Source organism: Myripristis murdjan, chromosome 13, assembly GCF_902150065.1.
Source record: "Myripristis murdjan chromosome 13, fMyrMur1.1, whole genome shotgun sequence".
Classification (NCBI taxonomy): Eukaryota; Metazoa; Chordata; class Actinopteri; order Holocentriformes; family Holocentridae; genus Myripristis; species Myripristis murdjan.
The window spans coordinates 42,384,471-42,390,890 of NC_043992.1; the positions used below are offsets into that span (position 1 = coordinate 42,384,471).

At 46.2% G+C, this 6,420-nt stretch overlaps 1 protein-coding gene across 1 annotated transcript in view; it reads right to left on the reverse strand.

Annotated features, from left to right (window-relative positions):
- The window catches only part of nyap2a (neuronal tyrosine-phosphorylated phosphoinositide-3-kinase adaptor 2a), a 50,851-nt gene extending 47,391 nt beyond the window's left edge, over positions 1–3,460 (reverse strand). Inside the window, exon 1 of the mRNA XM_030066548.1 lies at positions 3,443–3,460. The gene's annotated coding sequence lies outside the window, so the exon portion shown is untranslated. The remainder of the gene's footprint in view (positions 1–3,442) is intronic.
- Between the last annotated feature and the right edge of the window lie 2,960 nt (positions 3,461–6,420).

The window sequence follows — 6,420 nt, forward strand, 5'->3', positions numbered from 1 at the left end:
ATGTGAAAAATCTGTCTTCCAGAAAGCAGTTTGGGGCATGTTTCAGACCATTTGGAATTGATTGGACCCCACTTTTTTGTTGACCGAAAAATGTGCTAGGTGTAACAGTGTTGTGGACTCTTTGGTTGTGCCCCAGTGGTCTCAGGAACTCTACTGGTTGGTTCTACCCAGCTGGCCACTCCTGTCTTACCAAACAGGAGTAGGCCAGCTGGGTAGACCCAACCAGTAGAGTCTCTGAGACCACCGAGGCACATAAGCCCCCACACCACGTCAAGGCAGAGTCCCTGTGAGTTTTTTTTTTTTTTTTTTTTTTTTTTTGGATTTTTAGTGTTTTATATATATATATACACTACTCACAAAAAGTTAGGGATATTTGGGTTTCGGGTGAAATTTCAGGATGAACCTAAAATGCATTATAAACTTAATGTGACCTTCTGTAAACTTTTGAATGCACATGTCCAACTGTTTAATGTTTCAGTACTTTTTGCACAAGTTGCTGTTCTCTAACAAGGAGCTTAATGGCAAAATTCACAACAGGTGTTTGATCCATGAATCGACCAATAAATTTCCTGGTTCAATTAGAATTGGTATTTAAACAGTCCTCCTCATCATGCTGTTCACATTTTGACATCATGAGACCAAGACGACACCTAACAATTGATCAACAGTACCTCGCCATTGCGAGGCTTCAAACAGGATCCCACACATCCCACACTGATGACCGCTTCATTGTGAACAGTGCCCTGCGGAACCGGATGATGAATGCCACTCAACTCCAGGCACGTTTAAGGGAGGTGAGAGGCACCCAAGTGTCATGTCAGACCATTCGAAACCGTTTACATCAGTATGGTCTGCGTGCTAGACGACCTGCAAGGGTACCTGACCACACCACCAGGCACAGGTGTCATCGTCTTGCATGGGCCAGGGAGCATTTGCGCTGGACGAGGGACCAGTGGGCCTCAGTGCTGTTCTCTGATGAAAGCCGATTCATGTTGAGCAGAAATGATGGCCACCAACGATGTTGGAGACGTCAAGGAGAGCACTATGCATCAGCCACTGTTGTCACCAGACGAGCCTTTGGTGGTGGTGGTGTTACAGTGTGGGCAGGTGTGTCTAGTCAGCACAGAACTGCCCTACACTTTGTGAATGGTACAGTGACAAGCCCATACTACCTGAATAACATCATTAATCCAGTCATTGTGCCCCTGCATGAACAACAAAGGCCTAATTTCATCTTCATGGACGGCAATGGTCCAGCTAATCGAGGTCGCATAATTAGGGAACGGCTGCTGGAGACTGGGGTACCTCAAATGGAGTGGCCTGCACTTTCTCCAGACCTGCATCCCACAGAAAACCTATGGGATCAGCTGAGTCACCGTGTAGAGGCTCGGAGCTCTGTATCCCAGAACCTCAATGTCCTGAGGGCCGCCCTTCAAGAAGAGTGGGATGCCATGCCTCAGCAGACAATAAGTCGACTTGTGAACAGCATGAGACGTCGTTGTCAAGCTGTAATTGATGCTCGAGGGCACATGACAAGTTATTGAGACATTGACATTTTTTGTTGTGGTATATCCACCACTGTTGTTGGCTTTTGTTTCAAGAAATTGTTTGAGATGAGGAAATCACCAGTGCATGCTTCTACTTAAATGCCCTACTTTCATGATATAATATCACTGTAGCGTGAACTTTTTACATTTTCCGTAAATTTCACCCGAAAGCCAAATATCCCTAACTTTTTGTGAGTAGTGTATATTTACCTGGACAAAAATACACACAACATTATTAAAGGGGAGGTGACGGGGAGGGCAGTCCCCGTCCAGAGTCGCTGGGGAGAATCTCCCTGGGAAGTCCCACCAGTTAAAAGGGGTTATGTATTCTACTGTCTCTGGAATTTCTGTCCCTCCTCTCTACCCTATGGCTATCTGAGTCCTGCCTCATTGAGGCCCTTAGGGGCCAAGGTGTCGAGCCTAGCGATCCAGGCTCTCTCTGCCCTCCTTCTCTGCCCGCCGGTCCAGCCCGGGTTAGCCTCAGGCCCTGAATCGTGAGATTTTGGGCCCCATGCAGTTTAAAGTGTAGTGCCAAGCGCAAGTTAAAGTTTCCTCTCCGGACACGGTTGAGATGCTGTTTGAGGCGAACTCTGAGCGGTTTGCCCGTCTCGCCTATGTATAACATATGACACAATTCACAGGAAATACAATATACAATGTTGGCCGTGGCCAGGCTGAAAAGGCCCGTGACCGGCGTGTAAAATCTGCGATTTCACGATGCCCCGGAATGTAGGTGTCGGGTGGTAGTGTGCCTTATGTAAGAGCGCATGTGTGTCAGTAGGTTTAAAAAAGACTCCTCTTCGAGGAGTCGTTGACGGGTGTGAGTGTGATTGTAGTGTCCAAGAAATTGACCTGTTGTGGGTGAATGGAATGCTTAATTTTGATGGATGGGTGGTGGTTATGTAGGATGTCGACGAACTCCCCGAAAGTGTCTGGCCCGTGCGGCCAGGCACCAATGATATCATCTAAAAATCTCAGGTAAAACGAGGGTTTCAGCGGACATCGAGCCAGGGCCTCTCGCTCCCACTCGCTCATATAAATGTTAGCGTACGATGGGGCATACCTATGGCCCATGGCGGTGCCCTCCACCTGCAAGTACTTATCATCAAAAAGGATCATTATCATCAATCACTATTAGTCAAGCAAATTTCTAGTAACCGGAGCAGCTCCTCGTCGAGCCTCCGCGGGTCCGGATACCTGTTGAACACCGTGCGGACCGCTTGCAGTCCCATGGCGTTGTTGATGTTTGTATACAAGTTATCAATGTCTATTGTAAACAGTAGAGCATGGGAGGGCACCGTCATGGGCCGAATGGTCTCCAGGAAATGATAGGTGTCCTTTAGATAGTTTGGATGCCTCATGGAGAGGGGGCCCAAGTAATGGTCTATGTACTTTGAAATGTTATAAGTGTTACTGTTGCAGTCTGAAACAATGGGTCGGCCGGGGGGGACTTTGGAGGGGACGTCGGGACCGCACAGGTAGTCCCGCTGCTTGGCTTGTGTACTTGTGTCGGTGTAAGGAGTGAACCAATTCTCTAATGCAGTGCTGAGTGTGGATTTGGATACTATTTGCTATGTGTTTGAAGTACTTTGCAGTGGGTTTCTAGTGCATATTGTTGTTTATCCATGATTACTATCTTGGAACCCTTATCCGCCGGTTTAATAATTATATGTGGGTGGTTGAGTAAACCAACAATCGCTTGTTTTTCTGAAGCAGCGAGACTACCTGTGCGGTCCGCGTCCCCGGTGTAGGACCTCAGAATCTCCCTGTCCCGGCGGAGGAGGTTGCGGACCGGCCGGCTGAGAGTCGACCACTCAGGCTCCCAGGTTGAGGGGAATGTGAATGGAACGTGGTCGACCTGGTTATTTTGAAAATGATCAATTAGTTTGATGCACCTGTGGTATTTATGGAGGGCCCTCCAAAGCCCCTCCGAGTCGAAATTATCCGGCTGGGGAATGAACGTGAGCCCCCTCTCCAGGAGGTCCATCTGTGCCTGCGTGGGATGAAAGAGTCTGGATAAATTTAGCACATTGCTCTTGGATCGCCAGGAGAAGTCCGGTCCCCGGTCCGGGCCCCGAGGCGGCGGCGCCACTGACCCCGCCGGCGGGCCGGGCAGGGGAGGCGAATGGGAGGAACTCCCGGGCGCTCCCCCCGACCCTGCCCCAGGGCCGGTCGGGAATGTCGGACTTCCTTCCCCGGGTACCTGTCTGGGTGTGAAGTTATTTATAAATTTAGGAGAGCGCACCAGTGGGCGAACATCTGCTCCGCCGTCTCCCTCGTCCAATGGATCTGATCTCTCTCTGTGTGGAACCTGTTGGAAGGAAGCGCGGTTAAATGTGGCAAGTGTGCCAGGATGTGGTCGTTAATTTCGCAGGTTCGCCTGGCCTGCTGGTCCTCCTCTAAAGACAGAGAAAAATTCAAACATGGAAAGAAAATTGTGGCATTTGGGAACGTGTTCCGAGCCGCCCTGTACAGCGCGCACAACTGTTTTATCGAGATCTTGTTGGGGTCCTGGTCTTGATTGGTGATGCCCACCAAGAGGACCAGAACCTTGGTGTGTGGATGGACTGGTGTTGTCTCACAGACTTTCAAAAAGTGCTAAAAATTGGCTCCCGGGTAGCTATCTATTTGAATATTGTTGTGATGTCTCTGTGGCGGAATGTGATTGAGGTTCAAGTCTCCTAAAAACCAAACGGGCTTATGGCCCCGGAAATGCCAATACTGCAGTTTTCTGCTTGCTCTGGCTTTGTGGTATGTTGGAGTGCAAAGGCTCTCGCTCGCCGTGTGGTTTGGGCCGTCTGCTCCCGGAGCATCCGAGCCCCCGGTCGCCCCAAGGTCACCCGCGGAAATATTTGTAGAGGCTTCAGACGAGGCAGCATTAGCAGCCATTTGTGGCCTGCTGGCCATGGCGGTGGCTGTGCCGTGCCCCAGCATCATGTTTGGGGATTGCTCCCCCGCCTCCCACGGTTGCGATGGTTAGGGTTAGGGTTAGGTTAGGGTTAGATAGAACTCGATATCTCACGCCAACTTCATCTCCAATTTCGGTAGTACAAGCAGCATAGTTGTGAGTTTTCGGGTTAAAAGGCACTGGCCCTCGCACGTTACTGGACTGCCAAAACCCTGAAGAACACCACATCTTAACCAAGGTTCGGGGTTGGTGTGATACCATGTGGCAGAACCTGATGCCCGGGACTGGGATTCAGGAACTGTCAGACTTGGTCCAGCCTTATGGAGTCACCCCCTACCCTCAGGTCATAACGTGTTGTAACAAATTGGGGGCCTGGTGCTAATCATAAGTCTACGGCTTGAGATCGCTTTCTGGGGTCAGTGGGGGGATGGGTTCTGTGTCCTTCGGTCCCTGTCCCTCCAAATTCCCCAGCTATCGCAAAGGTCCGATAACCTGGTTTGTTATAGTTTTATAGACGGGAGGCAGAGGTGGCAAAAGTACTGACATCCTGTACTTAAGTAGAAGTAAAGATACTTGTGTGAGAAAAGACTCTGGTAAAAGTAGAAGTACCAACTCAACTTCTTTACTCAAGTAAAAGTAAGAAAGTACAGGCTCTGAAATGTACTTAAGTACAAAAGTAAAAAGTAAAAATGAATTTTTTACCATTAATGATACATATACCTTTTTGATAACTTTTTGACGAAAAAAAAGTTCAGGGCACACAAAACAGGAACTTTTCCTCTTTTATTAACAACCTGCAAAGTGCTGGTACAGAGAGAATGAAAATCATGCAATGGTCTAGTTTTGTTGCAAGCCCAGTTTCACAAAATAATCAAGACTGAACTGACCAGAAGTCTTGAATGAGTACCTTGATAACAGCTTTGGTACTCTCAATACTTAATATACTTAACGTATATGACTTTTAACAGATTTTTTCTTGCTTCTGCGACTCTGTTTTGTCATCGACTAACGTTATCTTCCCTGGCAACTGTCTTTCTCCATGTCTCCAGATTTCTCTATATGGTTTTCTTTTTCTTAACTGCTCTCATGCCCCACGCCCTCTCTCCCTTTCCCTCTCTGTTCAGGGTTTCCTCCAGGATTTTTTGAAACTGTGGGGGGGAGGAGGGAGGGGGGAATACGGTTCCCAACGATCTCCCTGTGATGCACTCTCACACCACAGTTGCCGTTGTCTGTATAGACGCGGGCAGAGACCGAAGGCGTAGCACTGGCCGGCGCATGTCAGTCTCAGATCTGCTCTATCGTTATGTCTCTGGTCCAAATCAGGAGGGAGAGAGAGGGAAAAATATATCCATAGATTCAGCCGGTGTGGGAGTCCATAGAAAAAATGTGTTACATAGGCATATATACTAATGCTATGAATATCTTATTCTGTCTATTTTATATTTATTTTTAATAAATTTCATTTAACATATAATGATTTTTGTTATTATTGTTATATTTATTTATTTATTGATGTACTATTTTTATATATTAAATTATTTGTAATATTTATTATTTATTTATTTATTTGTTATTATTATTGTTGTTATGATTATGATTATTATTATTCTTAATATTATGATTATTATTATATATATATATATATATATATATATATATATATATATATATATACATATTTTTTTATATATATATACTAGTATAGTACCGGAGTTGTTGCAATTGCATTTCACTGTTGTTGTATCTGTATAATCCTGTATGTAACAAATAAATCTTGAACCTTGGTTCTATGGAGAAAAAGAGCTAAGTGTACTTTTTAAAGCAGTATAAAAGGTATTATTAAACTGCCATAAGTCGTCAAGAGTCAGAGTAAATTTATATGAATTGATGTTAAATTTTGGAACACACTCATCAGTAGTGTACCAAGGGTTCATCGGGTGTTTCGGCCGTTTAAACACTATACAC